Raw genomic sequence first — 14,062 nt, 5'->3', positions numbered from 1 at the left:
TTTTATTTATTTCTAATGCTTACCCCTTTCTTTTCTATAGAAGAATCTGAAGGTGTTTTTATTTCCTTTTTCTCTTATTTCACTGGTGAGGCATGCCAGAACCGTGTTGAATAGAAGTTATGAGTACTAATGGTAGGCTTCTTTGGGTTTTTTGATGTTAAATAAGATTAACATCAATATATGATATCCAATACAGTTTCACTTTTTTTTTTATATATAACTTTCATCTGATTTTTTTTCAGGATAAGAAATTTCCCTTCTAATTTTAGTTTGATAAAAATACTTTTAAAAACAATAAAAATAAATGGAATTCTGCTAGATATTTAGTCATGCACTGATACAATAATGTATTTCTTCTTTTATTTGCTGTGGTAAATTCCATTCTGTGACTTTCTGTTTATCCAACTGAAGCAGGGTATTTCCCTGACCCCTTCGCGGGACTCGCAACAGTGGTACCTCGTTTACTCAGCCCACTGCTCTCAACTCCTTGCGGGAGGGAGAGCACGAATGAGGTGGAAAGTGGAGTACACAAGGCTGGAACAGGCCTGCTGCATCGGCACCGGCAGGAACAAGCTCCACGCAGGACCACTGGCAGCATCCAGGCGGGGGTGCCTCTCATTCCTGAAGCCCAAGAGGGCCTGTTACAGGGCTCTTTTAGCTCTGCCATCTGCAAACGGCTTAAGTGTGAATAGCTCAGTGGGCCCTTTGCCTTTTAGCGTAAGGTGGCTGCCCTCCACTAGCGAGGGCAAAGGGCCAGTGTGACAGCCTTTTGTTTCCCCACTGTGGCTCCCAAGCTCTTGTCTGACATCTAGGAAAAATGAGATTGCACAAACAAATTGAAGGATGGTAAATGAGGGGGATTTTATTGCTGATAAAAGTGGCTTTCAGTGGGAAAGGGAGCTGAAAAACAGATGAGGCAGGTAGGTAACCTTCCCCTGAAGTCCAGTCGTCTCCATCAGGATTTTTCTACAAAGTTACACTGTTAAGCTCTCTAAAGTCGAGCCACTTCTTGCCAACGTCCAGCCATAGTCATGTCTACCAGCTGAGTCTGGGGTTTTTATAGGCATAGGATGTGGGGCAGAGCAGGCCATTGGTAGTTTAGGAAAAGGCAACATTGGAGCAGGAAAACAGGGATAGAGGTTCTCACTTTGGGCCACGGGTTTCAGGCTTTACGGCTTGAAGGTGGGATTTTGTCAGGGACCCACCCCTGTCTGCCTAGAATTTCTGAGCCTCCTGTCACTATCACAAACATCACAAGCAATCTGCTTTTTGGAATAAAGTCAACTAGGTTATGATGTATTATTTTTCAAATACGTTGCTCAATTTTATTTGCTTGTATTTTATTTAGAATTTTTGCATTCAGTATCATGAGTGTTTTTAGATGCTGGCATAATTTTTTCATAATATTATTAACTTTTAACATTCTGAGGCATCTGTTCATATCCCTTTTGCTCATTGTAGCTTCTTAATAACATTTCGAGGTCTGGAGAATCTGTAGTTATATCTCCTATTTCATTCCTAACATTGTTTATGTGTGCCTACTCTCCTTTTTTCTCGATCAGTCTCACCAGAAGCTTGTCAGTTTTATTAGACTTTCAAAGAAACAGCTTTGGCTTTGTTGATAGTAACCATATGTTTGATTTCTATTTTATTACTCTCTATTCTTATCTTGACTGTTTTCCTCTAATTTCTTTTAGGTTAGTTTTACTGGTCCTTTATTAATTTCCTAGGAAATATGCTCTCTTCAGTTCATTATTTTTCTTTTCTAATATAAGCATGTATATAGAAATAAGTAAACTTTTTTTTTGTAAATTGGCTGATAGTGAATATCTTAACTTATGGAGGACATATATGGACTCTGTCGAATATCTTTACATTTTTTAAACCCTACTTTTAAACCCTTAACAAGTGTTCAAAGAATTCTTATCCCAATAGCTGTGCAAAAACATCAATAGGCTGGCTTTGAGCAACAAGCCAGTTTACTGACCCTTGATTTGGCCTATTTCTCTTTAAGTAATATAACCTTAACTGATAAGTTTTGAAATATTTTTAATTAAGTTTATAAATATTTTCCAATTTCTAGTAGCACTGTGACTTTGACTCAAAAATATTTGGAATCTTTTTTCTTAATTTTGTAGCTTATACTTTCCTGGTCACCATTTTATTTTTAGTAATCTATTTATACTCTCTGTAATACAGATTGTAATGTCCTTCTGAGCCCTTGAAATTTGTTGAGGTATATTTTACAGTAAGTGAATATTCTATATATATTTCAAAACAGTATGTATTTTGTATTAGATTCAGTGTTCTATAGGACCTATACACCTTGTTAATTTTCTTAGACAGATTCTCTATGCATTCAACTAAATCTCTGTTCTACCATTTTTGTAGGTATTGTTAAATTCTTAGATGATAATCAATGTAACTATGTAATTTCTATAAATTTTGCAGCTATGCAGCATTTGAATGTAATTTTTTAAAGTACTGATAAATATGTATTTGTAGCATCTCATCTTGAAGTTTTCATTTATTGTGTGTGTGTTTTTTTAAAGTTGTTTCTGGATGGGGATTTATTTTGATTTACCATTCTTTGGATACTTATCCTTCTTGAATATGTAGGTTGGTGTCTTTTATCAGTTCTTGAAATTTTTCAGTCATTATCTCTTCGAAGATAACCTCTTGGAGTATAATGGGTAAAGGATAGTCACAACAAAATTGAATATGAGTTTATTGTTCAAACTGGAAATAGATAAATCATTATTTATTAGATTATATATTTGTGTATTTAAATATTTTATCATAAGAAGTTTTTAAAGCTGCTTAAGTTTTGGTTTTTGTGTATGTCTAGAATATAACAGTGTTTTCATATGAAATGTTATTAGAAGAACATTATGATTGTATGTCAGATACCATGGTAAAAACTAATTTCAATTACTATTTTAATTTTAATTATGCTTCAGGACATAAATTTGTATTAATAGATCAAAGAGGAAGAACATAGAATGAATGAGTTAAATGGTCTCAGTGTCAAACAGAAAAAGCAGAATATTAATAAAAAGTAATCTAGCCAGAGTTGCTTATCTAAAGACATTTCTCTATAGCACATCTTGAGTTTTACCTTTTCTTCTTTCCTTTCTTCTTCATCATCAGGCTTACTGAAAATAACAGCAAGTTGCCAGATAAGATTTTCTGGATCCATCATTTGTAACAGTATTTCATTCTGTATAAAGTATATTGGAGGTAAAAATAATCACACTGAAAATCAGACTTTAAGTCTCCCAAAGTCCTCTTATTATGGATATTACATGAACTACAAAAATTTAATTTATAAACATCTATATACATTAACTAAATGTTTAAAGACTTATGAAAGTATAAAAACAAAATTCTCACACAATAAAGAAAGTGCTCTTACGGCAAATGGCTTCCCAAATCTGATATTATATACTCAGCAAATGGAAGTTCTCTGGAGCACTCAATCAAAGCAATAACAGAAGTTGCCTTGTTGGGGCATTCTTTTATTACCGGCCAGTCCTTTATGCAAAGGAAATAAACTGTGTACATAGATAAGAGCAAGAGACAAAGAGAAATAGACTAAAACATTTTGATTAAAAAACCTTTCAGAATTGAAAATTATAATGTGACTAATGGCAATTTGTCTTAATGTTTGTTGTTCTAATGCTATTTGGAAAATGCCAACAGTTGTTTAAGATAAATTACCAAACATGGTGGCTCAGAAATATAACCTGAGGATATATTTTAAAATGTTGATATTGGATAGTCTCAAAATTGTTTTACCATTTAAGAAATATCCCTGTGATAGTTCTCTCTTGCCATGCTGCATGGAGAATGGTTGTAAGTACACATGATGCCTAGCTGAAATTTTCTGGTTCCAAAGCTCAACAGAAACTGGCAGAAGCTAGTTACCATGTTACCTTCTACCAAGTGCCAGAGAGATATTGGGGTAAATACCCCAGTGTGTAAAGCATATGGATACCTCTATTTTGACTTATCTGGCTAACTATAATGCACTTTAAGATATTTCAACAAAATTTATCTGGCAGGAAATTAATTCTGGAAGACATTTTTATCCATAAAAAACATGGATTATTAGATCTGAAAATTTGAATATAGCATTGTCTCTAGGCTGACATCCAGCATGTTCAGGAACGCCACCCTAATCAACTTCCCTAGAAATTTTATTTGAACAAAATACAAAAAACTTACTTCAAGGAAATTAGGTATAAGGAAAAACTTAAGTATTAGGGGAAAAAGATCATTTTACTGAAAAATGAGTATTGGCTAACCAAGTATTGGATCCATTTGCATCCACGTGAATATTGAAGATGGAGGAGACCAGAGTCATAACTAAGGAAAGGAAAAACTTCACATCCCCATCTTTATATAACATATACCAACACCATCTTTCACAATTATGACAAAAGAACCAGGGACACAGAAGATGTAAAATACAACATGTTGATAAGTAAATAAAAAACAAAAACAGAGTGCACTTTTTAATAAAAGTACCGTGTAAATTAGCCTCTAATCCTCCAAACAAAATCATCTGAGGTGATTCTATTTCTTGACTTTCACCTAGATATGCAAAAATTTGCATTATTATGTATGGGAAATTAAAGGAGTTAGACAGGGACAATAACTGTAGACAAGTCTGAAAAAGAACTAAGTAAACATGGGTTCCCTTTGGAGATGTGGAAGAGCTTTATATAGATAAAGCTATATCTAGATATGCTAGATAAATAGCATTAGTTCAACAAAGCAACCATATCTGATAATTGTCTGATTATTTATTTTTCAATTGTAATGATCGTAATTTTGCTATTAATTTTGGGAGGATTGAAAAATAGTCTTAACCACCAATTTTCTCTATTAGAAGATTCTTCTAGGTCTTCTCTATTTTCAGCTGGCTTACTGATAACTCTCTAAGGAACGCATGAATTCAATACCATTGTTTCCTTACGAGTCAACATTTTTGGTCAACATAGTAACTGAAAATTGAAAGAAAAAATTGTTTCTTTATGTGTAGGTTTATGACAGAAGGGATAGTGTTAAATCATTAGGAATACTTTGATTAATAATGATAATAAGCAAGCATACTGAATATCTATTGTATGCTACACACAATTCTAAGTGCATTGCATGTTTTTAATACTAACAAAAATGTAGTTAGGTGCTATTGTTATCAATATTTACAAATCAGCCAGTTGGCCACTGGATTGATAAGTAACTTGTCCGCTATCACACAACTAAGTGCAGGAGCTAAAAATTAAACCCAGATATTCTGCATTTAGAGGTTTCACACCTTATTGCAAGGTGAAATCCTCTGATATCTATAATTTTATTTATGAAGGCAATTTTACAAATAGACGTACTTGATGGTTTTTCCATATAATAAATATTTTCACTTAAAATGCTGATTTATACTCAGTAGAAAGTAATCTTAATTACTTTCAAGAAATTTGAATTTTAAAATTATATTTATTTCTATTATCCTTTATTATTTCAAACAATCAAAAACTAGAAAGCATAATTTAGGAAAAAAAGTGTATTTCCTGTATGTGGCTACTTCAACTGTGTGAGCACAATGAAATTCATCTCCTGACCGCTAAGTTTCCTTGTTTTCAGATGGCCTTTTTTCAACTGATTTTATTTACTTTCAATGTGACATTTCAACAGAGGTATCCGCTCTCATTTCCACTCTCCTTTGACATTTCTGTGACTTAGAGTGCAAGAAGCTGCTTGCCAAAGACTTGCTAGATTGATGCTGGGAGGAAAGAAAAAAAAAGAAGCCTGCAGATAGCAGATGTTTCTTTTCTTCTTGTTGAGCCTATTACTTTGAAAAACTGACACTGCTTAAAAACAGATTTCAGATATTCTGTCTTTTTGGCAGCAAGAGTGAATGTGTTGCCCAAATGGAAGAAGTATAAGTATTGTCCAAACAGGCAAGTAGAAGCCGGAGGATGGAGGAATGAATAAACTCTCAGTAATGGTTTACTTTTTTCTCTGTCAATGAGTAATTTAATACAAGAAGTCTCTAAGTTAACTGGACGGGTACCTGAGTTATCCATTTCAATTTGACCTTGCATTGATATGGCTAAGATTCTAAATAGCACTTTATTTGATGTATTTGCATTTTTTCATTCTCATTTACTAAGTGACATATGGAAAATATTTCACACTTCAAACATTATTGCTTAGATTATTTGAAAGAAGGGTACATTTTTAAAGTCATAAGTAAATAATTAGCAAAAATTAATGAGATTATTATTATCATCACAAAAGACATCCAGCAGATATGTATTAGCATAAGTGCTCTTGCACAAATTATTAAAAAACAAAACAAACAAACAAACAAAAAACTCTTTTCCCCAGGTATACTACTTGGAAGAAATGGTTCCCTCTATGGGAAGACAAATTAGTCAAGGACATTTGTACTTCCAGGCTAAATGCAAACTTATGTAGAGCCTTGAAAGACGGAGCATGGGCTGGCTTGAAGCCCCTACATGGGTTCTACCTAGCATATTTGGGCAGGACACAAACTGCACAACTGAATTTTATAGCCCTGAAATTAGAATAAAGCATCTACCCAGAGATTTTCAAAATTTTTCTTATTTAATTTTCTCATACAGATTTCACATGCCATGTTCTGTGTGCTTCAAGATCCGTAAAATAGGTTTAAAGGATCTATGAATGGCAAAACTGTTGACTTCAAGACCAACTAGAGAAGGTTCAAGAATGCTATGGCAATTGTCATGATGTGTCCACTGTGCATTTTCCTTCTGGCTCCCCGACCTTCTCAGATGTTTCAGATAAGAGTTTTTGTTAGCTAATAGATCAAGTTGTATTATGGAAACCATTGCAGTCTAATTTCATCTGTGTTTATGAAAATCCTGCATATATTCTACCTGTATTGTATTTTACCTAAGTTATTAAAATATAGTAGCTGGTGAACCAAGACTATTGTTATTATTGTCATTATTCTTGTCTTTTTCTCCTCCTTCTTAACATTAGTTATAACTTTTCTTAAGACTATGTAATAGTAATAAAATGATTCTTTTATATATGCAAGTAAAATCCTGGCAGGTTTTTGAGGCATTTAATATCCTCACATATGCTGCTGTCCCTTCAGAACGAAAAATTTTGCAAAATGGTGATTTTTTTTCCATATAGAGCTCAGGATCTTATGGCAAACACAGGATAGAATCACCAAACTTCTTCAGATTCAAAGTTAGAGAAATATTTGGGTCTATAGTGACCCTACAGAAGATTTAGTGACAGCAAAACAGAAGTCCAGTGAAATAAAATTTTATTGAAGAGAGAACAAGTCTCGGTTGGTGACTTAGTTTTAAAAATACTTAAAGTAATTTTTGCAAAGAACTATTTACAGCAAAATGTTTAATCCTGAAACTTGAGTGAAAGTATCCTAGCCACTGCCATCTGGATGGTATTTGAGCTTTAGGGAAAAGTGATTGAGCATGTAAGTAAGAAACAGAGAAGTCGATTTTTTAGACTAAGAAAGTTTTCCAATAGTTCTGCTCTGGAGAATGGGCTGTCTGTGCCATACCCATAGTACACAAAGGATTCATAAGGATATGCTGCTTTATCAGCAATCCTATGCAATAGGAAAATAAAACAGTGAAAATGGATTTGTCATACAACAAATGTCCCTCTTTCTGGTGTGTGAAAGCAGAATGGGCTTTTTAGATTTAATAACCCAATCAAGTTTTCTTGTTTGTTTGTTTTAACAATAGGGTAGGGACAACCATGAAGAGGAAAATACCATACTTCCTACTAATAAGACAAGTAATGGCAAGAGTGATTATTCAGGGAAAAAAAGAAATATGAATATATTTACTTCAGATTAATGACACGAGTCATTTATCATTTTATCTGTATAAATTGCTGTACTCTTTATCTTGCAATTCTGTAAAATTACAAAGAATTATGTCTTATACTACTAAAGTTCACTGTGTAATTATAAAATACAAAAAAATTGTAAAAATGATATTTCTACCTCTGATAAGGGCATTATAATAAGATTCTACTGCGATACAGAGAGTTGTGTCGATTGACTCCTTATTATTATCTTGTTCGCTGCTATCCCTTCCCTCTCCATCGCATGTCTCTATCCCACAACAAAATAAATCAAAAAATGAAAGATTTACTGAATTTTAATTGTTGGAAATATTTTCCCAAAAAGTTTCATTACAAAGTAATTTAAAGTGAAATCCTGAATCATGTGCAGTACTCTTTTTGAATTTGAAGTTCTGATTAGTAGAGTGTGTTATTCATGTAAAAGACCAAATTATTTATTTTATGATACCGTTAGATTTAAATGTAAGCCTAACAGACAGCAAAGCACTGAATGTGTTTTAAAAATGCTATTTTAAACCCATAAAGGTATGTGTGTATGCATCTGTTTGTATGTATTGTATTTATGAACATTATTGGCTGATGTTGAACAGTTGCAAAGTGTACGAGCTATTGGTTTAATCCTGTTAAGCTTTAAACTCAAACAAATCTTGTGTAACTTACATATTTTATGTAATCACTTGTAACAGTGTGTAAAATGGCAATGTATGTTTAATGCTATCATGTAAAATATTCTATCTTGGAAATATTCCAATTAAAAGTAAACTTAGTTTTTCATGGATCAAATTTTATACTTTAAGAATGAAAGCATTATCCAGCTTTGACCTAAACTCACTTTGTTATCAGAAGCTAATTCTCACACTTGACAAATTGTTATAAAAATTATTTTTCACCTGTTAAGTGGAAAATAAAATAAACTTAAATAATAATGGCATATGTATGTGTTGCTGAGGACAAAGCAAGCTGTGCATATTTTGCTGATATTTTAAAAATGCCATAAAGGGAATTAAAATTCATAGATCAATTAAGGGTTTCTTCCTTTTAGGTAAATCAAAATTAAAAATAGATAAGGTCTCCAGTAAAAGCAAGTGTAGCATTAGACAATTATATTACAAGAGTACAAACACGAAAAAAGGGTAAACTGGGAAGTTCATATATTTAAAAAGTATAGCATTTAGTAAGAAAAATGCATTACATATCACATGCTCAGAAATTCAAACATGGTCAGTGTGTAGTAAATGTTGGATGAAGGAGTGAACAAACTTATTGAATAAAAAAATAACTGAGGCCTCAGATCTGGTAGAAATCGCAAGTAGTAATGACAAGAACTGCAAGGTAGAGAGTTGGATGCTTTGTGGGAGGCAGTAGGAATAGCTAGTGGCAGAAATACTAATAAAGAAAGGGATTATTGGGAAATGGGAAATAAACACAAATTATGGCAAGGAAATAGTGGTTGTAAGAGATTAAACTTTTTTGCATAATATTGGAGAATATTAGGCATTTTAAAAGGCAAAGGAAAGTTTCCTATGGAGAATCAGATGTCTCAGAAGGAAAGAATTGAAAAAGTAAACATTTATTTGCACTCATATATCTTCTAAAATTAATATTTCGACAGAAACATGAAAAACACTCTAATTTTACGTCTGTGGATAGTCCAACTAAGCAGTTCCTTACTTCTTGATATCTGAAAAATAATTATTAGATTGGTTTTGGCTTGTAGAAACATAGGACTTCAGAAAAGCATAAAATAATTCTGGGAGAGAGAGACACACACTCAGAGAGAGGACAACTGAACAAAGTTAATTAATAAGAGACCCAGGAAACAGCATTTTGAAATATATCCATGGGTACCCTGTGATTTAACTATAAAAATTAATTTTAATTTACCCTTATTTTACCACACCATTCCATAATTCTGAAATAAATAGTTGTCCCTATTTAATAGTATACCCCCAAAGGCGTGACCCTGATTTCATCTTCTTCCTACCTATAGCTTACCTTAAAACAGACCATGTGATGTTTCTGTAAATGGTTCTGTTCACTGATATGTGAGTATATGGTTATTTGCGGTGAGCAGAAAAGGGATTATGCAGTACCTAGGCCTGGTAGGGTATAATTATTATTTTTGAATGCACATAAATGTTAAATAAAATATTTTATTTCAGCATTTATTTAGTTCATTAGGCATTAAAAACATTTATTATCAACATGTGTTATGTAAGCACTGTCTGAGATACAGGTCATAAAATGGTTAACAAAACTTGAAAAAGAATTGTACTAGAGCATTTTTATGATGAGAGAAAATAAAGTATAAAATGAAATCCAGTCAAAAAGAAATAAAATATAAAGAAAAGTTGTTAAAAAAGGGATGAAAAGGCTGAATAGAAAACTATCTTAGTCAGAAACTAACAAAGTAAAAGTTGAGATGAAAAAATGATAAAATAGTATTCAGAAGAATGGACCAGAGGAAAGAATGTCATATAAAACAAGGAGGGGCCACCACGCACATATAGGTACGAAATAGTCTCACAACAAATAAAACAACAACTTATGAAATGGCAGGGAAAAATAGAGTAATCAAACATTGTAGTGATTGATTTTAACTCACATCGCTGAAAGTGTGACTAGTCTTATAAAATAAAGGAAACAAATAAGGATAACTTAAAAAAAGATAAAATTGTTATTATTTGCAAACATCAGGTTCACCTACATGAAAAAATCAACCCAGCCGACAGAAAAAGTATCAAACCATATAAAAAGACTGAGTGAAGTTTTTGAATCCAAAATCAATTTTAAAAATCAATAAAATGCTTCTACACAATCAATAACTAAATAGAAAATATAATTTTTAAATGACATAATGTGCAATCGCAAAAACAGAAATAAAGTAAATTAAAATAAAACAAACAACAGCCACTGATATTTCTAGGAATTGAAGTATATACTAGAACAAAGAGAAAAATAATTTTAAAATTTAAGCATAACAGAAGTTTTGAATAAGTAGATATCCCTAGCTTTCAAATAGTCCGACTTATAATATAAAGCTGACAATTCTTTCTAATATAATACATAAAATTTAATCAATTCCAATCAAAATTGTCCGTACATTTTTTAGGAAGTCAATAACTCATTCTATAATTAACAGCTAAATATATTTTGAAAAATAATTTTATTTACCAAATATTAAGACATATTACAAAGCCAGGTAAATAAAAATATAATTACAAGTTGTGCAAATATTGGCATACAGATGAATTGAACAGAATCTGAAGAGCTTAAAATCTGAACCACATATATGCAGAAATCTACATATATAGGAAGAAACACAATCAAATGAAAAATAGACTTTTGTTGATGATGAGAAAACCTGGCTTGTGTATGCACAAAAAATGAAAAACGGACTACAACCTAACACCATATAAAAGGTAAGCTTAAGGTTGATTAAAACTTGATTTGGTTAATATAGAATGTATATATATATAAAAACATCATACTGTATCCCACAAATATGAATAATTACTAAGTATTCATTAAAACAAAAGAAGATTTTTAAAAAACAATGTTGGAGCTAGGGTTTAGGGAAGAGTTTTACTTTCATTTGTTTGTTTTTTTCTTATTTTGGGACCACCTTTTCAGTAATTATTATGCTTTTGCAAACATAAATCACATCAAAAATTTTATTTTTATTGTGAGCCACAAAATAAAAAAAACTTTTAATCTGCTTATAAAAATAACCTGAAATGTGAGAGGTGAAATTATTAACAGAAGTTAATTTAAGAAGATATTTATGGTTGACCAAAATGTAAGAATTTTTTTAATATTTCCAAACACAAAAGTGGGGCAAAGTATTAGACTGTATTACATTAAAATTCAGAATTTGTTAAAAAGTATTTAATGGAGTCTTGATTCTTGTTATAATTCGAGCACATTTATAAAAGGTGAGTATATTTTCAAAACTTATCAAACTCTATACTTAAAATGGGTGTATTGTATCCAATTTATATTTCAATAAAGTTGATATCTAGAAACAACACCATGAATAAAGATAAGAGAGAGATGATAAAGATACTTGTAATTTTGAAAACTGACAACATAGCAATATCTAGAATGTACTCAAAAATCCTGCTACAATTGTGATAGCAAAAGAGACAGAAATATTAAGAAAATTGGCAAAAGTCATCACAGAAGGGGAAACACAAAAGACTAAGAAAAATATTGTGAGAATATGCTCAAAATCATTATTAACTAGAAAATGAAAATTAAAATACAATAATAAATTTCTTTATATCCATCAGATTGCCAAGTTTTGGGCAAGATTTGAACAGAAATTAAGGTACATTTCTAATAATACATCTAAACCAAACTGTCTGATAACTGAAATACCCCATTACCTAACAGTCATAGATTTCTGCTTCTGGTTATAAATAATCTAGAGAAATTTTTAGACAGATCCATAAGGACATTTTAAAATATGTTCATTGCAGTATAGTTTAATATAGAAGTGAGTTGGAGGCTATCTACATGTCACTGTAGCAAAGAATAATCAAAATGTGCTGGATGCATTATACTGTTATTGAGCAAAAAATAAAAAATAAAAAAACAACGGAAACATCTCACTATATGTAAAGATAAAATATGAACAAATTCTATAAAATATAATGTTGTTTTAAAAAAACACTTTTGTCATTGAATAAACTTTAAAAAAAATTTACTCAGAGTGTATTTTACTAGAATACATACAAATAAAAGATAAATATCAGACACATTGGAATGACAGCCAATGATTTGACAAGGAGAATGGGAAAGTGAAATGAAAAGAGCATGGAATGAATGAACGAATGAATGAATGAATTAATTAATTAATTAAAAGAGAGGCCTTGGACAGGATAATAATGATATATTTTTGTGAAATAAAAAGAATTATTAACTGAACATTCTACCCACTGTCACTCTTCCTTTTTTTGCTGTAAAATGAGTTCCTTTATGACAATATTGTGTGGAACGCAATGACACAAAAAAACGTATTCTTTAAACCCACGGATGGTGGTTTTGGCAGAAGCATTGTGTGCAGGAAAGGCAAATCCATATTCAAAGTGTCGATTCCAGTAAGAACAAAATACTGCCCCGTCCATGATGGAAGTGGTTTAGTGTAACCAACGTGCCACCAGGTAGCTGGTTGATCTGTCAAGTGAACAGTTCCACGCAAGAGACTCAGAGTTGGTCCCTGCTGCTGGCAGATTAGGCACTTGGTGTGGCTGTAACCAGGTCAGCCTTAGTGAGTGGAAGTCCATGTCGCTAAGCCCACTTATAACTTTCATCACTGGCACCATGGCTGATTTGTTCTTGTGCTCATTGGGTAATGACAAGGGTTGCTAGGGAAAAGGGCTGACTGGTGCCCACAAAATGGCTCATCCTTAATTATCACTTAATTATTAAAATCCTCTTCGTTGAGATCATCTGTTGGTGGGAACTTGACATGGGACACATGCATCTTCACATTTTTTGCCCATTCAGAAAGGGCTATCCACATGTTTCTTCTTCACTTTTCCTTGGTACTAATTTTCCAATTATGTACCTTCCAATTCCCTGAATATCTATCCAAACCACTGGCCATAGCCCATGAAGTGGTTTACAATCACATGTCTGTCCATTTCTTCTTCCAGGCAAAGTGAACAACCAGGTGCACTGCCCAAAGTTCTGCCCACAGGGGAGGATTTCCTTTTACATTTAACACAAATTACATGTGCCTTTAGTGCTATCTCAGGCCCAACATATATACCACTTCCATTTGACAACAGAGTTCTGCTGTGCATGCCCAACTTTATGGCTTGATGGATCAGATAAGATCCAGCTCATGATGGGCAGCTCAGGTTGTATGGTAACTCACTCAGTAGCCCATGGTTAAGTGTTGTTTCCACTAAATCCCAGTAGCAGGTCAAGAGTTGTTTCTCAAGAAAATTAGTTATCCTTTATCAGGATTTTGCTACAAAATACTAAGAGCCGCTGTTGTGATTCACCAATAAAAGCTTGTCAAAGGCTCCAAACAGCATCCATATCTGCCACTGACACTTCAACCACCATTGGATTTGTTGGATCTTATGGCTTAAGTGACACAGTGGCTTTCACAGCAGACTGGCCTCATTGCAGAGCCTTCTCTTCTTCTGGGTCC

General features: G+C 32.5%; 1 long non-coding RNA gene across 1 annotated transcript in view; it reads right to left on the bottom strand.

Moving 5' to 3' along the window:
* Window positions 1-2,711: 2,711 nt before the first annotated feature.
* LOC134757011 (uncharacterized) overlaps window positions 2,712-14,062 on the bottom strand; it is a 71,221-nt gene continuing 59,870 nt past the window's right edge. Inside the window, exon 3 of the long non-coding RNA XR_010130602.1 lies at window positions 2,712-3,220. This is a non-coding gene — a long non-coding RNA (uncharacterized lncRNA). The remainder of the gene's footprint in view (window positions 3,221-14,062) is intronic.

The sequence above is a fragment of the Gorilla gorilla genome, chromosome 14, assembly GCF_029281585.2.
Source record: "Gorilla gorilla gorilla isolate KB3781 chromosome 14, NHGRI_mGorGor1-v2.1_pri, whole genome shotgun sequence".
NCBI lineage: Eukaryota > Metazoa > Chordata > Mammalia > Primates > Hominidae > Gorilla > Gorilla gorilla.
The sequence above is the reverse complement of the archived record's forward strand: the minus strand, read 5'-3'. Positions and strand labels throughout refer to the sequence as shown.